This window comes from Dama dama, chromosome 1, assembly GCF_033118175.1.
Source record: "Dama dama isolate Ldn47 chromosome 1, ASM3311817v1, whole genome shotgun sequence".
Taxonomy (NCBI): domain Eukaryota; kingdom Metazoa; phylum Chordata; class Mammalia; order Artiodactyla; family Cervidae; genus Dama; species Dama dama.
Genome location: NC_083681.1, coordinates 54,222,086 through 54,237,170, shown reverse-complemented (window position 1 = coordinate 54,237,170; position 15,085 = coordinate 54,222,086). Strand labels below are relative to the sequence as shown.

The 15,085-nt window shown below is 44.3% G+C and overlaps 1 pseudogene; it reads right to left on the bottom strand.

Annotated features, from left to right (window-relative positions):
* Nucleotides 1-317: 317 nt before the first annotated feature.
* Nucleotides 318-13,580, bottom strand: LOC133060599 (2-acylglycerol O-acyltransferase 2-like; annotated as a pseudogene).
* Nucleotides 13,581-15,085: the final 1,505 nt, after the last annotated feature.

Genomic DNA, 15,085 nt, shown 5'->3' with positions numbered 1-15,085 from the left:
ACAGATGATGGAGACATAGACATCATTTTCTCCAAGCATCTCTCCCATTTCTCAAGTGGGCAGAACCAAGAAGAGGGCCCACTACAGAGGAGTCAGTGTAGGAGAGCAAATCACTGATGCCACAGTCTGGTCTCCTTTGTCACAGAGCTAGCTGTGACCCAGGGCCTGGCATGAAGTGGAAATGCAGGAATCAGTGAAGGCTCTGGAGATGTGTTCAACAGACACCTCCAGGAAACCTTCTGGGATCACAGCACCTCCCTCCATCCTCTCTAATGCCAGCCCTGCCCTTTGGGACAGCCTCTCTTCTGGAGAGGTACTCAGTAGAACTTCAAGTGTTGGTCTTTTGGGACGCTGTGCTTGAGCTTGTGGGCTTTGAAGAGGTTGCTCAGCTCCCTGATGTAGCACTGGTGCAGGCTGTCCATCTCCTCCTGGGAGGGATGTGATGTCTCCTGCACTTCGATGGGCTTCCCCACTGCAAGACACAGAGCTGAGTGATGGCCCAGAGCAAGATGAAATGTCTCAATAGCTGAAGAGATCCTGCTAAGTCCATGCACTAAAGCCCATGCCCATTATTTACAGGAAAATTCCCCAGGCTCTCCTTCCCAGCCTGCTGATTGCTATTTTATGTACAATACTAACAGATTTGGAATTCCCTTCCTTTATATTCACCTTCTCCAATTAGCCTTTTGAGATTCTCCTGTCAGAATCAAACCCTCCTCTCTGGGATAATAAAAGTCAAGTAGATTCTGATTCACGTCTCAACATCGTTACTCAAGGACAGGGTGATCTTTTGGAAGTGATTTACTTTCTCTGAGTCTACATTCACCATCGATAAAATGGGGATGATAGTCCCTGCCTCCAAAGTTGTTGCGCAAACTGAGCAGTTGCATGTAAGGAGCCAGTGCAGTGCCTGCTACACAGTAGGTGCTCAGAAATCAGTAGTGGCGAATGATCTGTTTACCTCAGTTAGAGTTCCCTCCCCAGACTGCTTTACATTGACCTGTGTGTCTGTTTCTCAATCTAGAACGTGAGTTCCATGAGGTCAAGAATGTTTCTGGCCTTTGTACATGTCCCTTTGAAGCACAAGCCCAAGCCCCTTGTTGTGTAGCCCTTTCCCCTCCCAGCCTGGGTCTAGGCTCACCCGCGGTGGTGATGGGCCGGCGGTAGGGCATAAGACCAAAGCTGTACTGGAAGACTCCACAGCCGTAGAAGAGCGGGATGGAGAATCTTGTGGTCTTTAGAAGTCGGTCCTGGAACCAGTGCAGCCAGGAGCCAGGGGAGTTCTCAACCTGGTCATATATGTCATTCTCCCCAAAGGAGAAGATAGGCACCAGAGCTGCCCTAGAGGGAGACAGGAGAGAGGGCGTGTGGAGGGGAAAGAAGGCACAAGCTGGTCACCCAACTTCCCTCAGGGACCTATGAACAGGAACTCAAGCAGAGGACAGAGCCCTGGACCAAAAGTAGGAGGCCTCAGGTGTCTCTCAGGTCTGCCATGGCCTAGCTTTATGATTTCAGGCAGGTCATGGCTCCTCTCAGGGCCACCAACTGGCAGTGGGATTGTTACCAAGTACAAGCTCGTTCTGCTTGCTGAAAGATAGGCCAAGGAATCTGAGATGTACTGTTGGGATGAGGAAGGGGCTTTTTCAGGAGCTGGCTGACTGAGAAAATGGCAGGCTAGCACCTCAAAATAACCATCTTGTCAGGGCCTGGTTGCCAGGTTCTTTAATGGATCAGAGATGGGGAGGAAGTGAGGAAACAAAGTAAAATTACTATTTGATCCTTGCAAACATCCCTTAAAATGGTAAATTTCAGGTAGGGGAATGTGTTAGTTTCACTTCCTCGCAATCCTTCACAAGTGGGTGGCTCAGGTTATCTCCCTTAGGCAGGCCATTATGTGTGCCTACGCTAACAAAGTGTAGTTTTCATTCCAATCCCAAAGAAAGGCAATGCCAAGGAATGTTAAAACTACCACACAGTTGCACTCATCTCACACACTAGCAAAGTAATGCTAGCTAGAGGATGGATGGCATACCAATTCGATGGACATGAGTTTGAGCAAGTTCTGGAAGCCTGGCTTGCTGCAACCCATAGGATCACAAAGAGTTGAACACAAATGAGTGACTTAGCTCAACTGAATACCAACAACAGCTGCAAGATGAGGGTTTAAGGCACAGAAGCAGATCCAGCATAAATTCAAAATTAACCCTTCCCAGTTACATAACAGGAAGACCAGAATACTGCCAAGAAACATCACAGGTATAAAACAACTGCAAAATTTCTGGAAAAATCTCTTTGGCTCTGGCTTGTTTCTTTTCTTCACAGATATTTTAAGATGAGAGACAGCTCTAAGCTATGCCCCAAACTCCATTCACCCAAATTCCCTAGGTCTCAAATGCAACACAAGCTTTCAGCAATATAATCCATGAGACTTAATCCTTTAGTCACCAAGTGCTCGGGCCTGGTGCACTGGGAAGACCCAGAGGAATCGGGTGGAGAGGGAGGTGGGAGGGGGGATCGGGATGGGGAATACATGTAACTCCATGGCTGATTCATGTCAATGTAAGACAAAACCCACTGCAATGTTGTGAAGTAATTAGCCTCCAACTAAATAAAAATAATAAAAAAAAGAAAGAAAAACTAACTCCTATTATTAATAAGTAATATTCTTAAGTGTGGTGGCTTGTTTACAACTAATTATTTCAGAAGCAAGCTGTTAGCCATGTGGATTATATAATGAATAAAAAATAATTGTTTTTACATTAAAAAAAAAATCCTTTAGTCACAAAATCTTTCTTCTAGAATCATCTCTGGGTATTTGGGCATGAAACAGTACATTGATCACCAAGACAGACTCTTCATTGTCAGTGGATTGAGATTCTCCTTGCCAAAATAGAATCTGCATTTGCCTCTGTAGTCTTCCCTCCAAAATACAATCCTTGCCAATATCCAGCTAAACTCTGAACACTCTTCCCGATATCCATGTATCAGGGAGAGCCTAATGAAGCCCTTGTGGTTCCATAGCACCAGCTTGTAGGCTCCAGGCCTGGCATTCAGTACTTCCTTGACGCCCCCAACAACGATGGATAGCAGGTTGCCATTTCCTTTCCTCCTCAGAATGTGAAGAGCACTCTCCTTGTCTGATAAGACCAGCCCTGGGGAGAGAGGAACGTAGTCACATATAGTGTAAAGGAGGAAAAGATGGTTCAGGAGTATGTGGCCTGTGTTCTACTCTAGACCTCAGCTGGCCGTTCCCTGATGACAGGTACTGAGCACTACCCCTTTTTCCAACTCTCCCTCCACATTCATCACTGAGCACAGAGCTGTGGGAAATGCTTCTTTGGGTCTCAACTCCTTGTCTACCACACATCCACTTGGAAGAAGTACAGAACATTTGACCGCCCTCCTTAAAATCCCTCCTCATGCCTTCAGCCCTCACAATTCCTGGGATACCTAGAGTAGGAGGACTCACCCACTGACATGGCATAATCCCTGAAGAAAGGGAACCAGAGCCACATGTTCAGCATCATCAAATGCGAGCAGATGCCTGGGAAAACTGAGGAGAAGCCCATGCTCTCCGTGCACAAGTTGGTAAAAGCTCCAATCACCCCATTTCCATGAGCCAGCGAGGTAGTTCCAGGAGGGGTCCAGCTCTGCGGTCTTGACCAGCTGAAGGAACAGAAACCTGGTGAATCAGCTTCATCTTGTGCCCTTGCTGGTCTGCCTGCTGACTTTCTGTGCTGACCTCTTTTATGTGCCCCCTGTGCCCAAGAGCTTTCTCATCCCCATGTGAGTGTCCTGAGATTAGAGACGGCCTATCTGAACATCCTTGTTCCTGGTGCAGGCCTGGAGCAGAGGAGATGCCCTGGGAGACCGTGGAATGAAGAGGGAGAGAGCAGACCCATGAATGGATGAAGCCGATACAGCCCACCAGGGAAGGAAGGCCCCCTGCACAAGGCAGAGGCAAGACTCCAGGGAGGGTGACAGGGACACAAACACCTGTCCTACGTGAAGGGTGACCTTGTCCCAGGCAGAGCCTGCACAGAATGAGGGAACCATTGCAGGAAGGGGTGAGCATCTCTCCAAGAACTGTGGCAGCTGGAGTTCAGTCCTGGGTGGAGGGCTGACCCATGAAACCCTGTGACTCAGTGTAAGATATCCCAGTGTGCTGGGAAGTGGGGTAAGCGAAGAGGGGCACAAGTCCCTAGTGATCGGAGGGGAGGGCTCAGGGAGGTATCCTGCCAAGTTTGCAGCACTTCTTAACACCTGGTCACAGCCTGCCCACAGCACTACATCCCTGCTCAGGCCTTGGTCTGGGTAGATACTGCTGCTCTGGGATATGAAATCTCCCCATAGAAATCCAGGTCCTGGACTGAACTTCAGCATGAGGTGGAAGCAGCTTGTCCTGGGGAAAACACTACCTGCTTCTCCACCACTAGCTGCTCAGGAAGCCCATAGGTTGTGTTTAGGAAGTTCCAATGCTCAGACATAGTCTCCTAATTTCACTAGAAACTACTATTAGGAGGCAGCTCTAGAGTAAGAGTCACAGAGTGCAAAGACTTGTGATGTGGAGTAGCTTCAGTAGAGTTGTTAGGACAAGGAATGCTGCTTGCTTGCCTTCAAGCCAGCAGCCACTGTAGCTGCCACTGACAATGGACCTTGAAAGGAATTCAGGATGGAGAAAAATAGGATACTGGTGAGGATGCACATCAAAGGAATAATTGCAGTAAGCCCAGATTTTGCATCTCTCCATATGTAGAAAACCATTAATATCATTATTTGAGTTTGCTCTTTGACGGGCATTAATCTTCTGATGTTTAACTACATACATTTTTGGTTTTTTTCCTCAGCAAAACCTCATAAATCCTGACTTCTCCCTTACCTTTTGGAACAGCTCCTCAGATATTACTGAGAGGCTATCTCCTGACTACTGTCCTTCGTAAGGTCTCAGAACAAAGCCCCTCATAACTTTTAGGTTGTGTGTATCTTTTCAGTAGACAGCAGAGACTCCCTGGCCCCCTATCTCCTGCTGCCTTAAGATCTCTGCAAGGCTTGCTCCTCAGGTGTGTTGATGACTTGGGAGTTCTTTTTTTTGTTTTTGTTTTTTTTCAGTTTTATTTATTTATTTATTTTACTTTACAATATTGTATTGGTTTTGCCATACGTTGACATGAATCTGCCATGGGTATACATGTGTTCCCCATCCTGAACCCCCCTCCCACCTCCCTCCTCTTCCCATCCCTCTGGGTCATCCCAGTGCACCAGCCCCAAGCACCCTGTATCACACATCGAACCTAGACTGGTGATTCATTTCACATATGATAATTTACATGTTTCAATGCCATTCTCCCATATCATCCCACCCTCACCCTCTCCCACAGAGTCCAAAAGACTGTTCTATACATCTGTGTCTCTTTTGCTGTCTCGCATACAGGGTTTGCCAGTCACAGTGCTACCTACAGACCTCAGTCCAGGACAGAGGCATCAAAGTACATGTCATCTCTCCTTCCGTCTTCTCTGCCTTCTGCAGGTGCTGATGCCACAGGCCTGCACTGGCCAGCAATCCCAAACTCTGTGCAGGTGGAATTATTGCAAATCAGGTTCATTTTCTCAAAATTTCAATAGTGCCCAACTGACAAAACCTCCAGGAGAGATACCTAGCTAGAGGAGGGACAGAAGAGATATAGATGACACAGACACAGAGCCATCCCACACAATTTTTCTGCCAGAGATGCAGTTGACAGTAGCTCCAGGTGTGAAATAGAGCCAGAGAGCATCTCCAGGTGTGAAAAGAGAACCAGATGCTGTCCTTAGAAGCCCCAGGATCACCTAACGTCTTATGGAATCCACAAAACCCAATGATGTATGTGGCAGTATTTCCACTTTACACGTGAAAAAATTGAAGCTTGAGGAGCATGTTTAACTCACTCAAAGTCATACAGCTGGCATGTTGCAGACTCTGTATTAGAACCTTCGTTGTCCACCTTCAGACATTGAATATGTGTCTTCAGACATCAAATAGACAGAAGACTATATATTCTTCTCTCCTGTGTCCTAAGGAAAGCCACTTGTCCCTGCCTGGCACTTCTCTGTGTCCCAAATGCACTCCCCTTCCTGTCCCCACTGGACAATTAATCATCACAGCTGCTTACATCCAAGGGTTTAGTCTGTCTGAGATTTAGGAAAGGAGCCAAAGATCTGTTCACTCAAATTCAGGGGCTGTATCACTAAGAACTGATACTTGGGGCCAGAGTAAGTATCAAAAATGGACATGAGGTACCCAGAGTCAGAGATCAGAGATTAAGAGATAGGCAGAAGAGGAGTAATCAGACTGTTTTGTGGATCCATGGGGAAACTGAGATTCAGAATGGGCAAAGCTCTGTCCAAGGAAACACAGCATATTAGAGTTGGGGCAGGATATATCCTGAGGGCTCTCTGTTCTGCTTCTACCCTCAAAGCTAATACACAAACCTTAAAAGCAGTAAAAGAACCTGCTCTATATCCTTGCTCACACCTTCCTCCATCTCTGGATGTCAGACTCATCGTCTGATAAAGTGTGATCTAGATGCTGTCTTAAAATTTATGTTTACTACAGATTCCTTCACTCCAAACTTGGACTGCTGACGGTTTTACACCTGTAAGATACTTAAGTGTGCTGCACTACATGGCTTACAATGTTCCTCAAATCCTGTACATTCATCAGTCCTCATAGTGACCTCACCTCACTGAAGTTGGAGAACCATAATCAGACAGAAACTGACTCTTCCTCTAGCCACATAGTGGTGATAGCCTATCACCTGTCTCCCAGCCCAGTATTCTGCTCACTGCACACAGTGTCACACTTCCCCATAGACACGTGGAGATTATGGTACTGACCACTCCCTAGTCAGCCCCATACTCACCGAGATGGGGAAATAGTCCTTCAGGTATTTCCATAAGGTCAAGTGCTTTATGAAAGCACTCTGGCTCCCCCCTTGCCATGGTGTGTCTCGATCCAGGTACCACCAGATTGCATATAGGATACTGATCATCCAGAATCTTGTGAACAGGAGGCCTATGAAGACCACGTAGCAGACAAAATCTGGGAAGGGGAGCAGGAACAATTAGTGGTCAGTGGTGTGAAGGAATGAGCTTTCCTTTATGCCCAGCCTGCACTGTCCTGTCCAGTCCTCACCCTAGGAGGAAGAGATCAGCTTCCCAAGGCTTTAAGAAGGAGAGAATGCAGTCAACAGCACCAGTGTCACATTGAGAGCCTGGAGTTGGCCTAAATTCAAACTTGCATTTTCCCACTGCAGCAGACTGCTTTCTCACTGGGTCTAGCCCCTCCATCTCCCTCACTGTATTCACCAGGTGCTCAATAAATGCCTGGTGGAGATGTAACAGGATGAACTCTTTCTGGTATCCATTCTTTAGAACTCCAGAGAAAAGATATTCTTTCTAGCCAGTACACTTCCTGTCTAACCCCAGCCCATCTTTCCACAGATAATTCCACCATGAAAGTGAAAGTGAAGTCACGTCCAACTCTTTGGGACCCCATGGACTGTAGCCTACCAGGATCCTCCGTCCATCGGATTTTCCAGGCAAGAATACTAGAGTGGGTTGCCATTTCCTTCTTCAGAGATCTTCCTGATGCAGGGATTGAACCTGAGTCTCCCACATTGTAGGCAGACGCTTTACCGTCTGAGCCACAGGGAAATGTATATCCCCCCTTTAGTTAAAGTCTGCCCATGACTTCTCATAACTTTGAGGCTCAGCTCAAGCAGTTCAGCCTGGCCTCAAGCTCCCTATTTCTGGTCAGACTCCTCTTACTCCAGCCTCACTCACCTGCCTACACCCCATATTCTGGCCACACTAATCTGCTCAGTGTGGATGCAACTCCCTGAGCTCTTTAACTTACGCTGAACTCTTTCCTCTGCTGCCAGGCCCTGTCCTGGTGAAGGAGAGTTGGAGGAAGAGGGCTGCTCATGCCTGGCCTGATCATCAGGAGTGCAGCAGTTCTAGGAGCAGTTGCAGTGAGGAATTTCTCCCAGATTTAAGATTCTGAGTCCTTTTCATAGGCTAATCTCAGCTTTGACTCAGGGTGAGGTGGTCTGTGGGGCTGTCTTTAATCTGATGCCAATGGAGCCTCACTGTTAGAGAATACTGCATCTTTTCCATTCCATTCCCTACACTCAACACCATGTGCTCATACTCTTAAAGGTCAACCTCCACCTGTAGTCTATTTGAAAGTAGGGTAAATTGGGCCTGTCATTCATGGCCAAGTTCCCAGAGGAGACTTCTGACCCAGTCTGCATAGTACTTGAATGTGTGCTAAATTGCTTCAGTTGTGTCTGACTCTTTGCAACCCTATGGGCTGTAGCCCACTAGGCTCCTCTGTCCAGAGGATTCTCCAGGCAACAATGGAGTGAGTTGCCATGCCCTCCTCTAGGAGATTTTTGAGACCCAGGGATCGAACTCACATTTCCTGCAGCTACTGCACTGCAGAAAAATTCTTTACTGCTGAGCCACCAGGGAAGCCCAGTCTGAGCAGTAGCAAAATGCTTATTAAAGTAGTTTGGGGCTCACAGAGGCTCGCTTTCTATAGAGTACCTACAATGTGCCAAGTGCTGGTGGTACAGTTGTGAACAACAGACAGGAGTTCCTGCCCTCATGGTGCTGACTTCAGTGTTGTGTTTAGGGTACTTTGTTTGGTTATTTAATTTTTATGGTGGTAAAATATATTTAACACAATACTTATCATCAAAATGACTCTTCAGTATTTTCTTTTAAAGTTTTCAATAAAGTATAGTTCATTTACAACGTTGTATTAGTTTCAGGTGTATAGGAAAAAAATCTGTTACACACATAAATATATCCACTCTGACTTTTCTTTTTATTCTTTCCCCATAAAGATCATTACAGAGCACTGAGTAGAGATCCCTGTGATGTACAGCAGGTTTTTATGTTATCTTTTGTATATACAGTAGTGTTATTTGTCAATCAAAATCTCCCAATTCATCTGTCCCCCTTATCCCCTGGTAACCATAAGGCTTTTTTCTGCTTCTGTTTTGTAAATAAGTACATTTGTACCTCTTTTTTGATTCTGCATATAAGTGATATTTGTCTTTCTTTGGCTGTATCTTCACTCAGTTTTGAAAACTCTAGGTCTATACATGTTACTAAAAATGGCCTTAATTTGTCCCTTTTTATGACTGAGTAATATTCCATTACCTATATTACCACATATTCTTTATCCATTACTCTAATGGATACTTAGGTGGCTTCCGTGTCCTAGCTATTGTAAATGTGCTGTTATGAACATTGGGATGCTTCTATCTTTTCAAATTATGGGCTCATGAGAGAGGTCTTACGGAGAAAAGTATGGAGATTTCTTATAAAACTAAAATAGCGAAACCATGCCATCCAGCATTCCCACTCCTAGGCATATACTTGAAATGGTTTTTGAGAGTCAGTTTGGTGGCATTAAATTAATTCACACTGTGGTGTAACTATACCAGCCTTTATCTAGAACTCTTTTCATCTTCCTAAACTGAACCTCTGTACCCATGAAACAAGAACTATCCTGGTCGAGAGAATAGAATCAAGTTGTTAATAGCAGTTCCTTGTAGGGTAGGATTTGGGGGAAGTCTTTGACTTTTAGAACACACATTATGTTTCAGTGTGTTAAAATAGATGTATTTGTTTTTCAGTCAGAAAAAGAGAATTTAAAAATGGAGGCATTTCTACTTGAGCAGAAACAACACCCCCATCTAAACATCTCCCTCACTCTGGGCTCACCATTTAATTCCTATCAGCAAGCAAAATCCTAACTTGGATGTATTTTCAGTCCCTGAAGAAAGGAAGTGCCTTCTTTCCCCTCATAACACCAAGAGGAAAAGATGCAAAACCCCACTTTGCCAAGACCCAGAGAGGGTATTCAGGTTGGCTAACCTCATACAGAAAGCTAGTAGGATGAGTGGTGGTTTCAATTCAACTATTATGTCCATATCATGCTCTCAACATTCATTCATTAAACAAACATTTATCAACATCAACTCTTCTAGGAGATGGAGATGCAGATGAGAACAAGACCAACAATTTGAAAGGAGCTTACCTTCCTGTGTGAGTATGTGAATTACAGAGCAGAGGAAATAAACAGATTAAACAAGTAACCCACTGGAAAGTATTTTTTTCTGGGACCTGAATCTTCAGTGACAGGTCCTTGTTGACCTTTCTGGCCACTTCTTTGCCCCTCCCCAAACACCTGCTCTATGCCCAGCATGAACCATCTATTTACTATATGTGCAGCATTTACTGGCTCCCTGGAAACCCTTACTTTTGTGACATTTTGTACACTCTGCCCTGTAGACTCATCTAATATCATTGAAAAAGAGTCCCTTCTCTCCACCCACACCCAGTCTCCCTAGAGCAGAAGTAAGTAATCCTTTCCAAAAGGGCTGAATTGCAAATATTTCAGATATTGGGGCTCAAGAGGCAACTTGGAGGATACTGCATAGACACAAAATCATTTAAAATGCAAGCATTTAAAATGTAAAAGCCTTAGTATACTGTATTGGTGTTTGTCTTTCTGACTTACTTTACTCTGTATAATATATATATATATATATATGTATATATATATATATATATATATATACACTTCACTCCAGTTTTATATATATATATATGTAATATATATATACTTCACCCTGTGTGTGTGTGTATATATATATATATATATATATATACATACTTCACTCCAGTTTTATCCATCTCATTAGAACTGATTCAAATGTATTCTTTTTAATGGCTGAGTAATATTCCATTGTGTATATGTACCACAGCTTTCTTATCCATTCCTCGGCTGATGGGCATCTAGGTTGCTTCCATGTCCTGGCTATTATAAACAGTGCTGTGATGAACACTGGGGTACACGTGTCTCTTTCAGATCTGGTTTCCTCAGTGTGTATGCCCAGGAGTGGGATTGCTGGGTCATATGGCAGTTCTATTTCCAGTTTTTTAAGGAATCTCCACACTGTTCTCCATAGTGGTTGTCCTAGTTTGCATTCCCACCAACAGTGTAAGAGGGTTCCCTTTTCTGCACACCCTCTCCAGCATTTATTTCTTGTAGACTTTTGGATAGCAGCCATCCTGACTGGCGTGTAATGGTACCTCATTGTGGTTTTGATTTGCATTTCTCTGATAATGAGTGATGTTGAACATCTTTTCATGTGTTTGTTAGCCATCTGTATGCCTTCTTTGGAGAAATGTCTGTTTAGTTCTTTGGCCCATTTTTTGATTGGGTCATTTATTTTTCTGGAATTGAGCTGCATGAGTTGTTTCTATATTTTTGAGATTAATCCTTTGTCTGTTTCTTCATTTGCTATTATTTTCTCCCATTCTGAAGGCTGTCTTTTCACATTGCTTATAGTTTCCTTTGTTGTGCAAAAGCTTTTAAGTTTCATTAGGTCCCATTTGTTTATTTTTGCTTTTATTTCCAATATTCTGGGAGGTGGGTCATAGAGGATCCTGCTGTGATTTATGTCAGAGAGTGTTTTGCCTATGTTCTCCTCTAGGAGTTTTATAGTTTCTGGTCTTACATTGAGATCTTTAATCCATTTTGAGTTTATTTTTGTGTATGGTGTTAGAAAGGGTTCTAGCTTCATTCTTTTACAAGTGACTGACCAGTTTTCCCAGCACCACTTGTTAAAGAGGTTGTCTTTTTTCCATTGTATATTCTTGCCTCCTTTGTTGAAGATAAGGTGTCCATAGGTACATGGATTTATCTCTGGGCTTTCTATTCTGTTCCATTGATCTATATTTCTGTCTTTGTTCCAGTACCATACTGTCTTGATGACTATGGCTTTGTAGTAGAGCCTGAAGTCAGGCAGGTTGATTCCTCCAGTTCCATTCTTCTTTCTCAAGATTGCTTTGGCTATTCGAGAAAGATGGTAATGATAACCCTATATGCAAGACAGAAAAAGAGACACAGATGTATAGAACAGACTTTTGGACTCTATGAGAGAAGATGAGGGTGGGATGATCTGAGAGAACTGCATTGAAACATGTATATTATCAAGTGTGAAACAGATTGCCAGTCCAGGTTGGATGCATGAGACAAGTGCTCGGGGCTGGTGCACTGGGATGACCCAGAGGTATGGGATGGGGAGGGAGGTGGGAGGGGGGTTCAGGATGGGGAACACATGCAAATCCATGGCTGATTCATGTCAATGTATGGCAAAAGCCACTACAATATTGTAAAGTAATTAGCCTCCAACTAATAAAGATAATTGGGAAAAAATAAATATTGAACTATAAAAAAAATAAATAAATAAAATATATAAAATGTAAAAGCCATTCTTCGCTCATGGACTGTAAATACAAAAAAAATCAGGGGGCTGTTTTCACCCATGAGTCTATGTAGTGATCCTTATTATAGGTTGTAACCTTGTAATCAAGCAGGACCTATGCAGCCTTCCTGGAAAATATCCCTCATGTCCTCTGCCTGCCTCTTATTTGTAGAAAATCTTCACCCTTCTAAGCCTTCACTAAATTTCAAAAATAATATTATTAAGAGAAATCATAAAGACAAAAAGAAAAGAAAACAGTCAAGCAAGAAAATAAATAACAGTTTAACCATTCCACAAATTTCAAAGACTGTTAGCTTGTTCCCAAGAGCCATATTGAGACTCATATTTGAATGGTTTTGCAGATACTGATCCCCCAGCAGCTGGAGGAAGTTGCTCACCAGCCCATAGACCTCAGACCAGGGGAAACCAGAAAGTTGATGATGGTGACTCTAAGTTACCTCACCACCCAGAAATCAGACCATTTTCTAGGAGCTGATCATGCACCCAGAATCTCTACCTCACCCAGTCTCTAGACACCATTCCCTGGTAATCAAAGGGGTTTCAGGCATTTTGAGCCTTAACTCTCTGGACTCCTTGCTTGGACCCTGTAGTAAAACCTGGACTTTCTTTCACCACAACCCAGTGTCAGTAGAGGGGCTTTACTGAGTTCCCACAGCAGGAACAAATTTGATTTGGTAACAACTGCTCGCTGTCATCTCTCTCCCCCAACACCCCAACACAGAAGATCCCTAAATTACAGCTTGTGTCCCACAGATTGGACCATGTCACTCCTGTTCCTAAGGCCATCTTGGGGATCCCCTTTGCCTTGGGATAAGGGACAAGCGCCTGTTCCTGGCATCAGAGGGTCCGGATGCCTTTTCTCAGCTTCCCTCTTTCTAGCTCCAGGCCCAGGGTTAGTTGACTCTCTGTCCTCCTCCAGACACTCCCAGGTCCTAGGCTGGGTGAGATGGGCATGGACAGTCAGAGACACTCCTGATGGCAAAACAGCCCCAAGGCTATGTGAGTAGGATGTCCCTCATCCCAGGTGACCCCCAGGCACTAGGTTCAGCCTTGGGACCTGTATCTTTCTGCCACCAATGCACTATATGCACCTGAAGTGGCAGGTGCCCATGGCCTCCGAGTCCCATCTCAGCTTTCTTTACACAGGGCCAAGGAACTGAAGATCCACTTCAGGACTGTTAAGGTCTGCAGCCTGTGTTCCAGTGGCACAAACAAAGGTGCAAACTCAACCATGTTGATTCCTCTGCTTGCTCGAGAGACTTCTCTGAGCTCGGCTGTGGTCTGAGACACCTGCCAGTTTTTGTTGCTGACAGAGGTCGCTAAGCATTTGTGAGAGCTGGGAGTGGGTGTCCATCTAGCTCTAGGGTCTCATTGCACCAACCTGGCCACCAGCAGTATCTTAGGTAAAATCTTTAAAATCACCTGGTCTGGAGTAAACTTGTTACAGAGCAAGAGAAGTTCAGTGGATTCTTCAGGCAACACATCATCTGCCAGATTACCTTTGCTCAAATCTTGCCCATTACTTGGCAAGTGAAGCAGCAAGTAAACGGCAATCCTGCCCTCTTTTCACCTACTGTATTACTTGGTTGCAGTAATTATCTTCTTTCACCTGTCAAATCCATGGTTCCCTTTTATAGATATGCAGTTCAGTTCAGTTCAGTTCAGTTGCTCAGTCGTGTCTGACACTTTGCGACCCCATGGACTGTAGAATGCCATGCTTCCCTGTCCATCACCAACTCTCAGAGCCTACTGAAACTCATGTGCATTGAGTCGATGATGCCATCCAAACATCTCATCCTCTGTCATCTTCTTCTTCTCCCTCCTTCAATCTTTCCAGCATCAGGGTCTTTTCAAATGAGTCAGCTCTTCACATCAGGTGGCCAAAGTATTGGAGTTTCAGCTTCAGCATAAGTCCTTCCAATGAACACCCAGGACTGATCTCCTTTAGGATGGACTGGTTGGATCTCCTCGCTGTCTAAAGGACTCTCAAGAGTCTTCTCCAACACCACAGTTCAAAAGCATCAATTTTTCAGCGCTCAGCTTTCTTTACAGTCCAACCCTCACATCCATACATGGCTACTGGGAAAACCAAAGATTTGACTAGATGGACCTCTTTTGGCAAAGTAATGTCTTTGCTTTTTAATATGCTGTCTAGGTTGGTCATAGCTTTTCTTCCAAGGAGCAAGTGTCTTTTAATTTCATGGCTGCAGTCACCATCTGCAGTGATTTTGGAGCCCCCAAAAAATAAAGTTTGCCACTGTTTCCCCATCTATTTCCCGTGAAGTGACGGGACCAGATGCCATGATCTTAGTTTTCTGAATGTTGAGTTTTAAGCCAACTTTTTAACTCTCCTCTTTCACTTTCACCAAGAGGCTCTTTAGTTCTTCTTTGCTTTCTGCCATAAGGGTGGTGTCATCTATATATCTGAGGTTATTGATATTTCTCCCAGAAATCTTAGTTCCAGCTTGTGCTTCACCTACTCCAGCATTTCTCATGATGTACTCTGCATATAAGTTAAATAAGTTAAATACAGCCTTGAGGTACTCCTTTCCCAATCTGGAAGCAGTCTGTTGTTCCATGTCCAACTCTAATTTTTGCTTCTTGACCTGCATACAGATTTCTCAGAAGGCAGGTCAGGAGGTCTGGTATTCCCATCTCTTGGAGAATTTTCCAGTTTGTTGTAATCCACACAGTCAAAGGCTTTGGCATAGTCAATAAAGCAGAAGTAGGTGTTTTTC